This window comes from Hyla sarda, chromosome 6 (assembly GCF_029499605.1).
Source record: "Hyla sarda isolate aHylSar1 chromosome 6, aHylSar1.hap1, whole genome shotgun sequence".
NCBI lineage: Eukaryota > Metazoa > Chordata > Amphibia > Anura > Hylidae > Hyla > Hyla sarda.
This window is the reverse complement of record NC_079194.1, coordinates 85,629,391-85,647,293: the sequence shown is the minus strand read 5'-3', so window position 1 is coordinate 85,647,293 and position 17,903 is coordinate 85,629,391. Positions and strand designations below refer to the sequence as shown.

At 47.4% G+C, this 17,903-nt stretch overlaps 1 protein-coding gene across 17 annotated transcripts in view; it reads right to left on the bottom strand.

Moving 5' to 3' along the window:
- Positions 1 to 17,903, bottom strand: part of CACNA1D (calcium voltage-gated channel subunit alpha1 D) — a 453,220-nt gene that overhangs the window by 270,540 nt on the left and 164,777 nt on the right. The window lies entirely within an intron of this gene.

The following is a 17,903-nucleotide window of genomic DNA, read 5'->3' as shown; positions in this document are numbered from 1 at the left end:
GGGAGCTGGCGCGCGCGCGCCCTAGAGAGCGGAGCCGCGCGCGCCAGCACATGACAGCAGGGGACGGGAACGGGTAAGTGACCTGGGATGCGATTCGCGAGCGGGCGCGTCCCGCTGTGCGAATCGCATCCCCAACGGCCATGACAGAGCAGCGCTCCCGGTCAGCGGGACTGACCGGGGAGCTGCAGGGAGAAAGACGCCGTGAGCGCTCCGGGGAGGAGCGGGGGCCCGGAGCGCTAGGCGTAACAGTACCCCCCCCCTTAGGTCTCCCCTTCTCTTTGTCCGGTAACTGCCTCCCCTGGGATGAGGACACCGGGAAAGGATGGAGGGATTCCTCAACGGCAGGCAGAACCGCAGGAGTAGGAATGGGGAGAGAGGGCAGAGGGCGAGACCTGGCACGGGGCAGTGTGACACCAGGACGAGGGCCATGAGGGGACACAGAGGCTTGCCTGATGGGACTGGGAGGGGGGGAGGGGCATTTCCTGTGGCAGGCAGAGTCCTTAATGACCTTAGGGGGACCGGATACAGGAGGAACCACAGGGTCACGGTAGGGAGTACTGGGAACCGGTTGAAGGCAGTCCTTGGAACAAGAGGGACCCCAACTCTTGATCTCCCCAGTGGACCAATCCAGGGTTGGGGAATGGTGTAGAAGCCAGGGTAGTCCAAGGAGAACTTCAGAAGTGCAATTAGGAAGGACAAAAAATACAATTTCCTCGTGATGAGGTCCGATGCACATTAGGAGGGGCTCCGTGCGGTAACGCACGGTGCAATCCAACCTGGCTCCGTTGACTGCGGAAATGTGGAGTGGCTTGACAAGACGGGTCACCGGAATGCGGAATTTATTCACAAAGGACTCCCGAATAAAATTCCCAGAAGCTCCAGAGTCCAGGCAGGCCACGGCTGAGAGGGGAGAGCTGGCTGAAGTAGAAATCCGAACAGGCACCGTGAGACGTGGAGAAGCCGACTTGGCATCAAGAGACGCCACACCCACGAGAGCTGGGTGCGAGCGTGCGTTTCCCAGACGTGGAGGACGGATTGGGCAATCCACCAAAAAATGTTCAGTACTGGCACAGTACAGACAAAGATTCTCTTCCTTACGGCGATTCCTCTCTTCCAGGGTCAGGCGAGACCGATCCACTTGCATGGCCTCCTCGGCGGGAGGCCTAGGCGCAGATTGCAGTGGAGACTGTGGGAGAGGTGTCCAGAGATCTAAGTCTTTTTCCTGGCGGAGCTCTTGATGCCTCTCAGAAAAACGCATGTCAATGCGAGTGGCTAGATGAATGAGTTCATGCAGGTTAGCAGGAGTCTCTCGTGCGGCCAGAACATCTTTAATGTTGCTGGATAGGCCTTTTTTAAAGGTCGCGCAGAGAGCCTCATTATTCCAGGATAGTTCAGAAGCCAGAGTACGGAATTGTATGGCGTACTCGCCAACGGAGGAATTACCCTGGACCAGGTTCAGCAGGGCAGTCTCAGCAGAAGAGGCTCGGGCAGGTTCCTCAAAGACACTTCGAATTTCCGAGAAGAAGGAGTGTACAGAGGCAGTGACGGGGTCATTGCGGTCCCAGAGCGGTGTGGCCCATGACAGGGCTTTTCCAGACAGAAGGCTGACTACGAAAGCCACCTTAGACCTTTCAGTAGGAAACTGGTCCGACATCATCTCCAAGTGCAGGGAACATTGCGAAAGAAAGCCACGGCAAAACTTAGAGTCCCCATTAAATTTGTCCGGCAAGGACAGGCGGAGGCTAGGAGCGGCCACTCGCCGCGGAAGGGGTGCAGGAGCTGGCGGAGGAGATGGTTGTTGCTGCTGTAGCTGTGACTGTACTTGCTGTAGTTGTGACTGGAGTTGCTGTGTCATGGTGGTCAAGTACGACAGCTGGTGATCTTGTTGCGCTATCTGTTGCGACTGCTGGGCGATCTGACGAGCTTGCTGGGCGACCAGCGTAGGGAGGTCAGCGACAACTGGCAGAGGAACTTCAGCGGGATCCATGGCCGGATCTACTGTCACGATGCCGGCTGGCAGGAGGTGGATCCTCTGTGCCAGAGAGGGATAGCGAGGACCGTGCTAGTGGACCGGTTCTAAGACACTACTGGTTTTCACCAGAGCCCGCCGCAAAGCGGGATGGTCTTGCTGCGGCGGTAGTGACCAGGTCGTATCCACTAGCAACGGCTCACCTCTCTGGCTGCTGAAGATAGGCGAGGTACAAGGGAGTAGGCAGAAGCAAAGTCGGACGTAGCAGAAGGTCGGGGGCAGGCGGCAAGGTTCGTAGTCAGGGGAGATAGCAGAAGTTCTGGTACACAGGATTTTTAAACACACAAAACGCTTTCACTAGGCACAAGGGCAACAAGATCCGGCAAGGAAGTGCATGGGAGGAGGTTAGATATAGTCAGGGACCAGGTGGGAGCCAATTAAGCTAATTGGGCCAGGCACCAATCATTGGTGCACTGGCCCTTTAAGTCTCAGGGAGCTGGCGCGCGCGCGCCCTAGAGAGCGGAGCCGCACGCGCCAGCACATGACAGCAGGGGACGGGAACGGGTAAGTGACCTGGGATGCGATTCGCGAGCGGGCGCGTCCCGCTGTGCGAATCGCATCCCCAACGGCCATGACAGAGCAGCGCTCCCGGTCAGCGGGACTGACCGGGGAGCTGCAGGGAGAAAGACGCCGTGAGCGCTCCGGGGAGGAGCGGGGGCCCGGAGCGCTAGGCGTAACAGATCTACAGTGATCCCTCAACATACTATGGTAATTCGTTCCAAATGAATCATCGTTACTTGAATCCATCGTATGTTGAGGGATCCGTGCAATAGTAAAATAGAAAGTTATAATCACATGTTTCCCCCCCGCCCCCCCCCCCCCCCCCCCGCCGCTCCGGACCATCACCGCTGCCCTGGATCGTCGCTGTCATCACGTTCCCGGGGTGTCCTCGCTGCTCCGGACCGTCACCGCTGGCCAGGATCATCGCTCTCCATCTCTGTCATCATGTCGCTACGCACGCCACTCCTATTGGATGAAGGGACAGCATGCGCGGCATCGTGATGATGACGAAGGAGATCGACGGCCATGCGGCGGAGCCCGAAGAAGACAGTCTGGAACGTCGGGGACAGGTGAGTGGCACTCACCGGACCACACGGGGCACCTTATACGGCTATCAGGCAGCAGCTGATGCAGTCTGCGCTGCCGGAGAGTCGTTTATGCGATGGCCCCGACATAAAAAAGCATCGTATGTTGATGCTGCCTTCAACATGCGATGGCCTCTTAGAGTTAATTCCTATACTTCTTATTTTCTAGCCATATGTCATGTGTGGAATGTGGATTTAAAATCAGCTTTGGATATATCAACTGGCTCCAGAAAGTTAAACAGATTTGTAAATTACTTCTATTAAAAAATCTTAATCCTTCCAATAATTATCAGCTGCTGAAGTTGAGTTGTTCTTTTCTGTCTGGCAACAGTGCTCTCTGCTGACATCTCTGCTTGTCTCAGGAACTGCACAGAGTAGAAGAGGTTTGCTATGGGAATTTGCTTCTACTCTGGACAGTTCCCGAGACACGTGTCATCAGAGAACACTTACTTCCTACTTTTATAATACCTGTGTATTATTGTATATTGCAAAACTACATCCAGCGTTAATGTCATCCCGTCCTGAAAGAACTTGTTCATATCTGAGGAAATAGATGGACTCAGATGTGAATTGTATTGATTGGGTTTGTCTACAATTCACCAGGTCATAATTTTAATATTTTTAATCATTTTCAAAAATAAATTATTTTTCATAATTAATAATTTTATGACAATAATTCATCATTCCTAATTGACTTATGACCGCACAACAGTATCGGGAGCAACAGCTAGGATGCAGGAAAGTCAACTACTATAGGTGAAGTCCAGTTCTGCCATCTTGTAATCAGTTGGCAATGTTACACATAGTGTAATGCTACAACAGGGATGCAAAATGTTTTAAGGGGTACTCCGCTGCTCAGCATTTGGAACAAACTGTTCCGAACGCTGAGCCGGCGCCGGGAGCTTGTTACATCATAACCCCTCCCCCTCATGATGTCAAGCCCCGCCCCCTAAATGCAAGTCTATTGGAGGGGGCTTGACAGCAGAGTACCCCTTTAATTGTAACTAGACTCCTATATCTCATTTCAAGGACAGTTCTAGCTGCATAGATGGTCATCTACTACTTAAAAATACATTTAAATACATTACATATAAAATACATTTAAATACATTACATATAAAATACATTTCAACAGATGTGAATAAAACTATGTAGGTTCTATCCTAAGACAGCTATTCATCAACCTGCAGTCTACAGACATTGGCCCTCATTTACTATTGCAAACCCGACATATTTTGTCAGGTCGTGTCGTGTGTCTGCGCCACAATTTGCGCCAGAATTGAGAAAAACCCAACAAACTCTCCATTTTCCTGAGAAAGCCCAGAAAAGGGGCGTGACTGCTGGGAAAAGGGGTGTGTTCCCGACATTTTCACACAAAAACAATATATTTACTAAGGTTCCCACAGAAAATGTGGTGGATTTGAGCTGAGGAAAACCTGACAGATCAGATCATGTGTAAAAAAAGCAAAATGTAGGGAAAAGTGCAAAATGTAGGGAAACTTTAGTAGATACTGTGGGAAAAAAATTGTAGGAAATTAAATCCACAAATAAACCTACACAACACTCTTAGTAAATCAGGGTCATTGAGTGAGTCTTCTCACAATGAGATGAACAGGAAGAGAAAGATTTTCTTATGGTGATCAACAAAAAGAAAAACTTGAGAGCTGTGACGGACACACGTGTCACAAAAAAAGATGCTGAGAGCCAATATGGCTGACAATGGTTGCTGTCAGACAGCTACTTTCAATTAGCGCTGCCTTCAAAAGATCCACTCCAAGCCTCCACTAGCAGTAGGATTGACCAGGAAATAGTGGAGTGTGCTCTTCCTGGTAAAATGATGGAGACCATAAGTCTGTGAGGTATGCCCCACTTGTCATAGGATGTCTTCCTAAAGCTACACCCAGCCCAATCTCTAAGTAAACTTCAAGCACTTCCATCCCATAACTGCTCTGTCCACCACAAAATAGGGCTACTGCTGCTTTACATCATAGAACTCATTACAGCATTTTTCCTTTACCCGTTGACATGTTATTAAATATACTAAATTACTTAAAACATGATAAGTATCAATAACCTGGTTGTTGCAAAGTGATAAGATGTCACTGGGCTAAAAAGAAATAGTGATGATAACAGGATTTCCTTAAGAAGGCAAGAGCGAGACTGGATAATCGGTGCCTGGAGCCCATCTAGTGACAGACCTGGCACATTGGGATCATAGCCAACAGCACTCTGGGGTGTAGCTCAAAGTAGATGCTGACATGTGTCTATATCTGTTACAATGCAAAAATAAGATACAAACACAATGGCAGTAAATGTATATACATATATATATATATATATATATATATATATAGCAATGTATAGCCAACAGCACTCTGGGGTGTAGCTCAAACTAGATGCTGACATGTGTCTATATCTGTTACAATACAAAAATAAGATACCGGTACAAACACAATGGCAGTAAATGTATATATATATATATATATATATATATAGCCAACAGCACTCTGGGGTGTAGCTCAAGCTAGATGCTGACATGTGTCTATATCTGTTACAATGCAAAAATAAGATACAAACACCATGGCAGTAAATGAATATATATATATATATATATATATATATATATATATATATATGTATATATATAGCAATGTATAGCCAACAGCACTCTGGGGTGTAGCTAAAGCGAGATACTGGCATGTATCTATATCTGTTACAATGCAAAAAAAAGATACAAACACAATGGCAGTAAATGAATATATATATATATATATATATATATATATATATATATAGCCAACAGCACTCTGGGGTGTAGCTAAAGCTAGATGCTGACATGTGCCTATCTCTGTTACAATGCAAAAATAAGATACAAACACAATGGCAGTAAATGAATATATATATATATATATATATATATTGCAATATGTAGCCAACAGCACTCTGGGGTGTAGCTAAAGCGAGATACTGACATGTATGTATAACTGTTACAATGCAACAATAAGATACAAACACAATGTAAGTAAGCAAATAAATATATACCAAATCTTAATCCTTCCAGTACCTATCAACTGCTGTATACTCCACAGGAAGTTGTGTTGTTCTTTCCAGTCTGACCACGGTGCTCTCTGCTGACACCTCTGTCTGCGTCAGGGACAGGGGAGGTTTGCTATGGGGATTTGCTTGTACTCTGGACAGTTCCTGACATGGACAGAGGTGTCAGCAGATAGCACTGTGGTCAGACAGAAAAGAACTACACAACTTCCTGTAGAGCATACAGCAGCTGATAAGTACTGGAAGGCTTATGATTTTTGAATAGAAGTAATTTACAGATCTGTTTAACTTTGTGGAACCAGTTGATATGAAAACATTTGTTCTCCCCCGGAGTACCCCTTTAAAGCTGTTCTGTAATCGGAATATGCTGCCCTTTGTAATGAGAACGCTGCGGCCTTTTTCACAGCGGATTGGCATGTGAAAAATCTTAGTTGTGGATTTATTACTTTTTTGCAACTACAGATTTTAGTGAAGAATAAGTAAATTATTCTATTTAGATTATTTTCTTCCTTGTCTTCATAACATTTTAATGATTTAATCAACAGAGCCATATGAGAGCAATTCTTTTATTCGCCTTGTCAAACGCGTTTTGAGGTGTATTACCTCTTTCTCAATGACCACGGCATTCTGCCGTGGTCATTGAGAAAGAGGTAATACACCTCGAAACGCGTTTGACAAGGCGAATAAAAGAATTCTTGGATCATACACAAGTTTATTCAAGTTATTTCCTCAAGCGGTTTGCGCCACTCATCCGGAGAATTTTTTCCATTATTGCCATTCTCAGTTTAAAAAATGAAAGATGCAAGCTAATTGTTACGCCGAGCGCTCCGGGTCCCCGCTCCTCCCCGGAGCGCTCGCTTCACTCTCTCCGCTGCAGCGCTCCGGTCACGTCCTCTGACCCGGGGCGCTGCGATCCCGCTGCCAGCCGGGATGCGATTCGCGATGCGGGTAGCGCCCGCTCGCGATGCGCACCCCGGCTCCCCTACCTGACTCGCTCCCCGTCTGTTCTGTCCCGGCGCGCGCGGCCCCGCTCCCTAGGGCGCGCGCGCGCCGGGTCTCTGCGATTTAAAGGGCCACTGCGCCGCTGATTGGCGCAGTGGTTCCAATTAGGGTAATCACCTGTGCACTTCCCTATATTACCTCACTTCCCTTGCACTCCCTTGCCGGATCTTGTTGCCTTAGTGCCAGTGAAAGCGTTCCTTGTGTGTTCCTTGCCTGTGTTTCCAGACCTTCTGCCGTTGCCCCTGACTACGATCCTTGCTGCCTGCCCCGACCTTCTGCTACGTCCGACCTTGCTTCTGCCTACTCCCTTGTACCGCGCCTATCTTCAGCAGCCAGAGAGGTGAGCCGTTGCTAGTGGATACGACCTGGTCACTACCGCCGCAGCAAGACCATCCCGCTTTGCGGCGGGCTCTGGTGAAAACCAGTAGTGGCTTAGAACCGGTCCACTAGCACGGTCCACGCCAATCCCTCTCTGGCACAGAGGATCCACTACCTGCCAGCCGGCATCGTGACAGTAGATCCGGCCATGGATCCCGCTGAAGTTCCTCTGCCAGTTGTCGCTGACCTCACCACGGTGGTCGCCCAGCAGTCACAACAGATAGTGCAACAAGGCCAACAGCTGTCTCAACTGACCGTTATGCTACAACAGTTACTACCACAGCTTCAGCAGTCATCTCCTCCGCCAGCTCCTGCACCTCCTCCGCAGCGAGTGGCCGCTCCTGGGATACGCTTATCCTTGCCGGATAAATTTGATGGGGACTCTAAGTTTTGCCGTGGCTTTCTTTCCCAATGTTCCCTGCATCTGGAGATGATGTCGGACCTGTTTCCCACTGAAAGGTCTAAGGTGGCTTTCGTAGTCAGTCTTCTGTCCGGAAAAGCCCTGTCATGGGCCACACCGCTCTGGGACCGCAATGACCCCGTCACTGCCTCTGTACACTCCTTCTTCTCGGAAATCCGAAGTGTCTTTGAGGAACCTGCCCGAGCCTCTTCTGCTGAGACTGCCCTGTTGAACCTGGTCCAGGGTAATTCTTCCGTTGGCGAGTATGCCGTACAATTCCGTACACTTGCTTCAGAATTGTCCTGGAATAATGAGGCCCTCTGCGCGACCTTCAAAAAAGGCCTATCCAGCAACATTAAAGATGTTCTGGCCGCACGAGAAATCCCTGCTAATCTACATGAACTCATTCACCTAGCCACATGCATTGACATGCGTTTTTCTGAAAGGCGCCAGGAACTCCGCCAAGATATGGACTCTGTTCGCACGAGGCGTTTCGTCTCCTCGGCTCCTCTCTCCTCTGGTCCCCTGCAATCTGTTCCTGTGCCTCCCGCCGTGGAGGCTATGCAGGTCGACCGGTCTCGCCTGACATCTCAAGAGAGGACACGACGCCGTATGGAGAACCTCTGCCTGTACTGTGCTAGTACCGAACACTTCCTGAGGGATTGTCCTATCCGTCCTCCCCGCCTGGAAAGACGTACGCTGACTCCGCACAAAGGAGAGACAGTCCTTGATGTCTACTCTGCTTCTCCACGTCTTACTGTGCCTGTGCGGATGTCTGCCTCTGCCTTCTCCTTCCCTGCTGTGGCCTTCTTGGACTCTGGATCTGCAGGAAATTTTATTTTGGCCTCTCTCGTCAACAGGTTCAACATCCCGGTGACCAGTCTCGCCAGACCCCTCTACATCAATTGTGTAAATAATGAAAGATTGGACTGTACCATACGTTTCCGCACGGAGCCCCTTCTTATGAGCATCGGATCTCATCATGAGAGGATTGAACTTTTGGTCCTCCCCAATTGCACCTCGGAAATTCTCCTTGGACTTCCCTGGCTTCAACTTCATTCCCCTACCCTGGATTGGTCCACTGGGGAGATCAAGAGTTGGGGGTCCTCTTGTTCCAAGAACTGTCTAAAACCGGTTCCCAGTAACCCTTGCCGTAACTCTGTGGTTCCTCCAGTAACCGGTCTCCCTAAGGCCTATATGGACTTCGCGGATGTTTTCTGCAAAAAACAAGCTGAGACACTACCTCCTCACAGGCCTTATGATTGCCCTATCGACCTCCTCCCGGGTACTACTCCACCCCGGGGCAGAATTTATCCTCTCTCTGCCCCAGAGACTCTTGCCATGTCCGAATACGTCCAGGAGAATCTAAAGAAGGGCTTTATCCGTAAATCCTCCTCTCCTGCCGGAGCCGGATTTTTCTTTGTGTCCAAAAAAGATGGCTCCCTACGTCCTTGCATTGACTACCGCGGTCTTAATAAAATCACGGTTAAGAACCGCTACCCCTTACCCCTCATCTCTGAACTCTTTGATCGCCTCCAAGGTGCCCACATCTTCACTAAATTGGACTTAAGAGGCGCCTATAACCTCATCCGCATCAGAGAGGGGGACGAGTGGAAAACGGCATTTAACACCAGAGATGGACACTTTGAGTATCTGGTCATGCCCTTTGGACTGTGCAACGCCCCTGCCGTCTTCCAAGACTTTGTCAATGAAATTTTTCGTGATCTGTTATACTCCTGTGTTGTTGTATATCTGGACGATATCCTAATTTTTTCTGCCAATCTAGAAGAACACCGCCAGCATGTCCGTATGGTTCTTCAGAGACTTCGTGACAACCAACTCTATGCCAAAATTGAGAAATGTCTGTTTGAATGCCAATCTCTTCCTTTTCTAGGATATTTGGTCTCTGGCCAGGGACTACAGATGGATCCAGACAAACTCTCTGCCGTCTTAGATTGGCCACGCCCCTCCGGACTCCGTGCTATCCAACGCTTTTTGGGGTTCGCCAATTATTACAGGCAATTTATTCCACATTTTTCTACCATTGTGGCTCCTATCGTGGCTTTAACCAAAAAAAGTGCTGATCCCAAGTCCTGGCCTCCTCAAGCAGAAGACGCCTTTAAACGACTCAAGTCTGCCTTTTCTTCGGCTCCCGTCCTCTCCAGACCTGACCCTTCCAAACCCTTCCTATTGGAGGTTGATGCCTCCTCAGTGGGAGCTGGAGCTGTTCTTCTACAAAAAAATTCTTCCGGGCATGCTGTCACTTGTGGTTTTTTCTCTAGGACCTTCTCTCCAGCGGAGAGGAACTACTCCATCGGGGATCGAGAGCTTCTAGCCATTAAATTAGCACTTGAGGAATGGAGGCATCTGCTGGAGGGATCAAGTTCTCCTGTTATTATCTACACCGACCACAAGAACCTCTCCTACCTCCAGTCTGCCCAACGGCTGAATCCTCGCCAGGCCCGGTGGTCTCTGTTCTTTGCCCGATTTAATTTTGAGATTCACTTTCGTCCTGCCGATAAGAACATTAGGGCCGATGCTCTCTCTCGTTCCTCGGATGCCTCAGAAGTTGATCTCCCTCCGCAACACATCATTCCACCTGACTGCCTGATCTCCACTTCTCCTGCCTCCATCAGGCAGACTCCTCCAGGGAAGACCTTTGTTTCTCCACGCCAACGCCTCGGAATCCTCAAATGGGGTCACTCCTCCCATCTCGCAGGTCATGCGGGCATCAAGAAATCTGTGCAACTCATCTCCCGCTTCTATTGGTGGCCGACTCTGGAGACGGATGTTGGGGACTTTGTGCGAGCCTGCACTATCTGTGCCCGGGATAAGACTCCTCGCCAGAAGCCCGCTGGTTTTCTTCATCCTCTGCCTGTCCCCGAACAGCCTTGGTCTCTGATTGGTATGGATTTTATTACTGATTTACCCCCTTCCCGTGGCAACACTGTTATTTGGGTGGTCGTTGATCGATTCTCCAAAATGGCACATTTCATCCCTCTTCCTGGTCTTCCTTCTGCGCCTCAGTTGGCTAAACAATTTTTTGTACACATTTTTCGTCTTCACGGGTTGCCTACGCAGATTGTCTCGGATAGAGGTGTCCAATTCGTGTCTAAATTCTGGAGGGCTCTCTGTAAACAACTCAAGATTAAATTAAATTTTTCCTCTGCATATCATCCCCAGTCCAATGGACAAGTAGAAAGAATTAACCAGATCTTGGGTGATTATTTGCGACATTTTGTTTCCTCCCGCCAGGATGACTGGGCAGATCTCCTTCCATGGGCCGAATTCTCGTATAACTTCAGGGTCTCTGAATCTTCCTCCAAATCCCCATTTTTCGTGGTGTACGGCCGTCACCCTCTTCCCCCCCTCCCTACCCCCTTGCCCTCTGGTCTGCCCGCTGTGGATGAAATTTCTCGTGACCTTTCCATTATATGGAGAGAGACCCAAAATTCTCTCTTACAGGCTTCTTCACGCATGAAGAGGTTCGCGGATAAGAAAAGAAGAGCTCCCCCCGTTTTTTCCCCTGGAGACAAGGTATGGCTCTCCGCTAAATATGTCCGCTTCCGTGTCCCTAGCTACAAGTTGGGACCACGCTATCTTGGTCCTTTCAAAATTTTGTGTCAAATTAATCCTGTCTCTTATAAACTTCTTCTTCCTCCTTCTCTTCGTATCCCTAATGCCTTTCACGTCTCTCTTCTCAAACCACTCATCCTCAACCGTTTTTCTCCCAAATCTGTTCCTCCCACTCCTGTTTCCGGCTCCTCGGACGTCTTCTCGGTCAAGGAAATTTTGGCTGCCAAAAAGGTCAGAGGGAAAAATTTTTTTTTAGTAGACTGGGAGGGTTGTGGTCCTGAAGAGAGATCCTGGGAACCTGAGGACAACATCCTTGACAAAAGTCTGCTCCTCAGGTTCTCAGGCTCCAAGAAGAGGGGGAGACCCAAGGGGGGGGGTACTGTTACGCCGAGCGCTCCGGGTCCCCGCTCCTCCCCGGAGCGCTCGCTTCACTCTCTCCGCTGCAGCGCTCCGGTCACGTCCTCTGACCCGGGGCGCTGCGATCCCGCTGCCAGCCGGGATGCGATTCGCGATGCGGGTAGCGCCCGCTCGCGATGCGCACCTCGGCTCCCCTACCTGACTCGCTCCCCGTCTGTTCTGTCCCGGCGCGCGCGGCCCCGCTCCCTAGGGCGCGCGCGCGCCGGGTCTCTGCGATTTAAAGGGCCACTGCGCCGCTGATTGGCGCAGTGGTTCCAATTAGGGTAATCACCTGTGCACTTCCCTATATTACCTCACTTCCCTTGCACTCCCTTGCCGGATCTTGTTGCCTTAGTGCCAGTGAAAGCGTTCCTTGTGTGTTCCTTGCCTGTGTTTCCAGACCTTCTGCCGTTGCCCCTGACTACGATCCTTGCTGCCTGCCCCGACCTTCTGCTACGTCCGACCTTGCTTCTGCCTACTCCCTTGTACCGCGCCTATCTTCAGCAGCCAGAGAGGTGAGCCGTTGCTAGTGGATACGACCTGGTCACTACCGCCGCAGCAAGACCATCCCGCTTTGCGGCGGGCTCTGGTGAAAACCAGTAGTGGCTTAGAACCGGTCCACTAGCACGGTCCACGCCAATCCCTCTCTGGCACAGAGGATCCACTACCTGCCAGCCGGCATCGTGACACTAATTGGTTGCTATGGGCAACTGCCCTACTCTTCCTCCATACAGGTTTTGATAAATCTCCCCCGATATCTATATCTTATTATGTTTCACCTTTTCCCTTGCTTATTGAACATGTGTAGAATATCCTCGGCCTTCTAAGTTCTTACTCAGAACCTCTGCCCGTTGGTCAAAAGATATGGCATCACTATTAATGCATCTAACTCTTATGAATTGCCCATATTGCACTGGCAGTGTAAAGATGATAATGGTCATATTGGAGCAATTCCTTTGTGTTAGTCTGTAAAAAAAAAAAAAAAAAAAAAAACAGTGGTGTGAATAGCCCCCTCTCTTTTATTACATTTGTATAAAAAAATAAATCGCTAATGTGACTAGAAAAATGCATGTTAAAAGAGTTGGAATTTAAATAGGAGACTAATTCATTAAAGGGGTAATCCGGCACTTAGGCATTTTAGAGGATAAGATGCCTGATCGCGGGGGTCCCGCCACTGGGGACCCCCGTGATCTTGCACGCAGCACCCCGTTAAAATCAGTCCTCGGAGCATGCTCGCTCCAGGTCTGATTACTGGCGATCACGGGACTGATTTTAACGGGGTGCTACGTGCAAGATCACGGGTGTCCCCAGCAGCGGGACCCCCACAATCAGGCATCTTATCCCCTATCCTTTGGATAGCGGATAAGATGTCTAAGCGCCGGAGTACCCCTTTAAACACATTTGGCCCAGATTTATCAAACTGTGTGAGAGAAAAAGTGGAGAGATTTTCCTATAGCAACCAATCACAGCTCAGCTTTCACTTTACCAGAGTTCGATAGCTGAGCTGTGATTGGTCTCTGTAGGAAAATCACTCCACTTTTTCTCTCACACAGTTTGATAAATTTCCCATATTGTACGTCCCGACCGAAACCACAAAGAAATCATCTTTGAACCACAAATATAAATGTATATGTCTCAGAAAACAGTTACTCAAGGAAATTATCCTCTAGACCCCTATAACACTCTTATTTTTCCATATACGGCTATGTATGAGGGCTCATTCTTTACGCCGTGATTGCTGTGGTCACTTAAAAAATCAGCAATTCTGGACTATTTTTTTATGCTTACACCATTCACTGTACGTTTTAACTAAAGTTATATTTTAATCGTTTGGACATTTCTGCACAGGACAATATCACTTATGTTCATGTTCAAATTTTTATTGGAAGGATTATTCACATATATTTAGTAAATTCTTTTTTTTTTTTTTTTTTTTTACAAATTTTTCACTACTTTTTAGTCTCCATAGGAGACTACTACATGCAATCTTTTAATTGCATACACTGTTCAATGCTCTGCCTATGACATAGTATTGATCAGTGTTATCGGCACTCCATTACTACAGACTGCTGAGGCTGCCTGTATTACTGGAGCACCAATCAGACAGCGCGGAGGAGGGTAAGTGACCTCCGGCTTACATCACAGCTGATCGGAACACTGCAATTATCCCGCCGTGGACTGAATCAGCACCCCCAAACCCAATGACCTGGAATTTTACCCTTTAGATCCCAGATCAACTTTGATCCCAGGATCTAAAGGTTAATGCTGCTTGGCATTAGAGGCGAGTCCTGGCTGCAATTAGACACCATTTCTTTTTTTCTTTTTTTTTAATTAAAGATTTTTTCTTTAAAACAAATATTTGACAGTAAAGAAAATATAAGTACATAGAATAATAAACAAAGGTTATTACATCTTAACAAGACCAGGTTACAACATGGTAATCTGCATAGATCCAGCTGGAGACGCCATTTCTGAAGTGAATGCAGCTCCTGCGCTCACGTCAAAGACCGTTAAAGGGGTACTCCGGCCCTGAGACATCTTATCCCTTATCCAAAGGATAGGGGATAATATGTCTCACCGCGGGGGGGTCTCGCCACTGGGGACCCCCACAATCTTGTATTCACCACCCACCTTTTTGAGCTGCACGCCGCGGTGCCAGCTCACAAACAGCTGGGTGGCAAACGCGGGGTTGGAGGACGTCACGATACTCCGGCCCCGTGGTTGCCACCCGGCTGTTTGTGAGCTGGCACCGCGGCGTGCAGCTCAAACAGGTGGGTGGCGAATACAAGATTGCGGGGGTCCCCAGCGGCAGGACCCCCGTGGTGAGACATCTTAAGCCCTATCCTTTAGATAGGGGATAAGATGTCTCAGGGCCGGAGTATCCCTTTAATGCCATCTTGCCCATCACATAACTATACATTAGACGGGAGTAAAAGGTTTATTTTACAGGGATTCTTTAATGAAGACAACAGCAGTCCATACACCTTATTAGTGCCTATTGTCGTCATAGAGGGAGTTTCCCTGTTCTGGTGGGCTCAAGCCATTTATGTATTACATGAATGTACTACAAGGGAAATGTCTGGCTTTCAAATTAATCTGTATATAATGTAAGCAAATCACAGAGCAGAATGTGTATTCTATATATATAGTAATACTGTATTTATTCCAATCAAGGCCGACAAAGCCGTCAATAGGATCTGTGTCAGATGAAAAGCCCCTAATGAGTGTTTTGTCAGGGCCTGTTTACACTGCACAGTAATAATTATACGCTACGTCTCTGACTGTGGCGCTTGATCATTCAGAGCGAGCCTCTCTTTACAACAGCAGGATGGTTTTATTTCACCTCCTCGCTTTTATCTTGACTGTTTTATGTTTTATTAAAGGAAAGATCTCAAGTACGCTTATTTTAAGGTTTTAAAAATCTTTCCAGATCTACAGAAAACAAATGTACTTCAGGAGCTGAGTACCCAAAAGGCTATGATCAGTCATGCGTACAGAGCGTTAAATGTGCAAGCACTGAGTGTGTGTTGGAGTCTCGAGCCTTCAGATTCACGGGAACAGGTGCCAGGCTTATAGTTGGAATAAATAGGTTAGTAAGTGGAATAATTAAAATTTTTTAACAAAATAAATAACGCATTACTTACCTCCCTGACCCGCTGATCTCAATTTCCTGGTCCCCTTTTGACACCCAGGAAATGCTCATTCAGCCGATCAATAGCTGAGGCGGGTCACTATTTGGTTGGGCACACCTACACTAGGACTATCACTTCAACCACCCAAACATATTCTACTATTGACTATTTTCAGTCCATTTTCAAATGTATACTGTGTGGGAGATTAGTGCCGTAGAGCCGGGCAAATACAAGAAAGAGCAGTCAGAGACAAGGACACAGAGTTTAGGATGTATTTACATGTACAGTATCCTGTGGATATTTGAAGCACAGGATTTGAAGCTGCAGATTTCAATGTAAACTACAGTACTGAATACAGCATCAAATCCTGCACAGGATACAGTGCTGCCTACAAAAAATCTAAATAGACAAATGGCATGTCCAGATGGCATTCACCCCTGTGTTGTAAAGGAATTAAAGGGGTTATACAGGAAAAAAATTTTTTTTATATATCAACTGGCTCCAGAAAGTTAAACAGATTTGTAAATTACTTCTATTAAAAAATCTTAATCCTTTCAGTACTTATGAGCTTCTGAAGTTAAGGTTGTTCTTTTCTCACTAAGTGCTCTCTGATGACACGTGTCTTGGGAACCGCCCAGTTTAGAAGAGGTTTGCTATGGGGATTTGCTTCTAAACTGGGCGGTTCCCGAGACAGGTGTCATCAGAGAGTACTTAGTCAGAAAAGAACAACCTTAACTTCAGAAGCTGATAAGTACTGAAAGGATTAAGATTTTTTAATAGAAGTAATTTACAAATCTGTTTAACTTTCTGGAGCCAGTTGATATATAAAAAAAAGTTTTTTTCCTGGATAACCCCTTTAAGTAAAGTAATAGACAGACCCCTATTTTTAATATTCAGGGACTCTATAGTAACAGGGACTGTTCCCCAGGACTGGCGCATTGGCAAATGTGGTGCCAATATTTAAAAAGGTCAAAAGGTGACCCTGGGAATTATAGACCTGTTAGTTTAACCTCCGTTGTATGTAAATTGTTTGAGGGTTTTCTAAGAGATGCTATTTTGGAATATCTTGATAAAAATAAATGTATGACCCTGTATCAGCATGGCTTTATGAGGGATCAGTCCTGTCAAACTAACCTGATCAGCTTTTATGAAGAGGTGAGCTCCAGACTGGACCAGGGGCAATCGCTGGATGTCGTATATCTGGATTTTTCCAAAGCATTTGATACGATGCTACATAAAAGGTTGGTGCATAAAATGAGAATGCTTGGACTGGGGGAGAATGTGCGTAAGTGGGTAAGTAACTGGCTCAGTGATAGGAAACAGAGGGTGGTTATTAATGGTACTTATTCTGATTGGGTCACTGTTACTAGTGGGGTACCACAGGGGTTAGTCTTGTGTCCTGTTCGATTTAATATATTTATTAATGACCTTGTAGAGGGGTTGAATAGTAAATTAGCAATCTTTGCAGATGATACTAAACTCTGTAAAGCGGTAAACACTGTAGAGGACAGTGCACTGTTACAAATGGATCTGGAGAGGTTGGAGGTTTGGGCTGGGAAGTAGCAGATGAGGTTCAACACTGATAAATGTAAGGCAATGCACATGGAGAAGAAAAATCCGGGCTGGGATTATGTATTAAATGGGAGAACACTTGGGATGACGGACATGGAAAAGGACTTGGGAGTCTTAGATAACAGTAAATTTAGCTGTAGTGACCAGTGTTGGGCAGCTGTAGAATTCTCTGTCAGAGGAGGTGGTCATGGTGAACTTTGTAAAAGAATTTAAAAGGGGTCTGGATGCATTTTTGGAGAATAATAACATTTAAGGTGGATTCTAGATCTATATCAACTCAGTAGGGACTCATTAGGGTTATAGGTTGAACTTGATGGTCTTTTTTCGACCTTATGAACTATGTTACTATCTTAAGGCCTTAAAATGGGAGATAATAGAAATCACATCACTCTGAGATGCCTATTACAGCAAGTATACACCCCTTTTCCCTATAAGACCATTTTCCTCCCCTCAAGCACACATCTCTTCCCTTTAGGGTATGCTCACACGTATGCAGATCTGATGCGCAGGATTTGATGCACAGGATTTTCTGCTGCAGATTTCAATGTAAACTAAATGACTGAGCACAGCTTCTGATTGGCAGTTACAAATCCTGCGCATCAAATCTGCGCAAGATCCTGTACGTGTGAACGTACCCTTAAAGAGGGTCTGTCAGGAAATTTGTGCTGCCTAAACCACAGGCAGCATTAAAACCTGACAAACTCCCTTGTTACTGCTGGTGTGCCTCACTGAAATAGGGGTTGCGTAGATTTCAGTTACAGTTTACGCCAGTTCTGTGG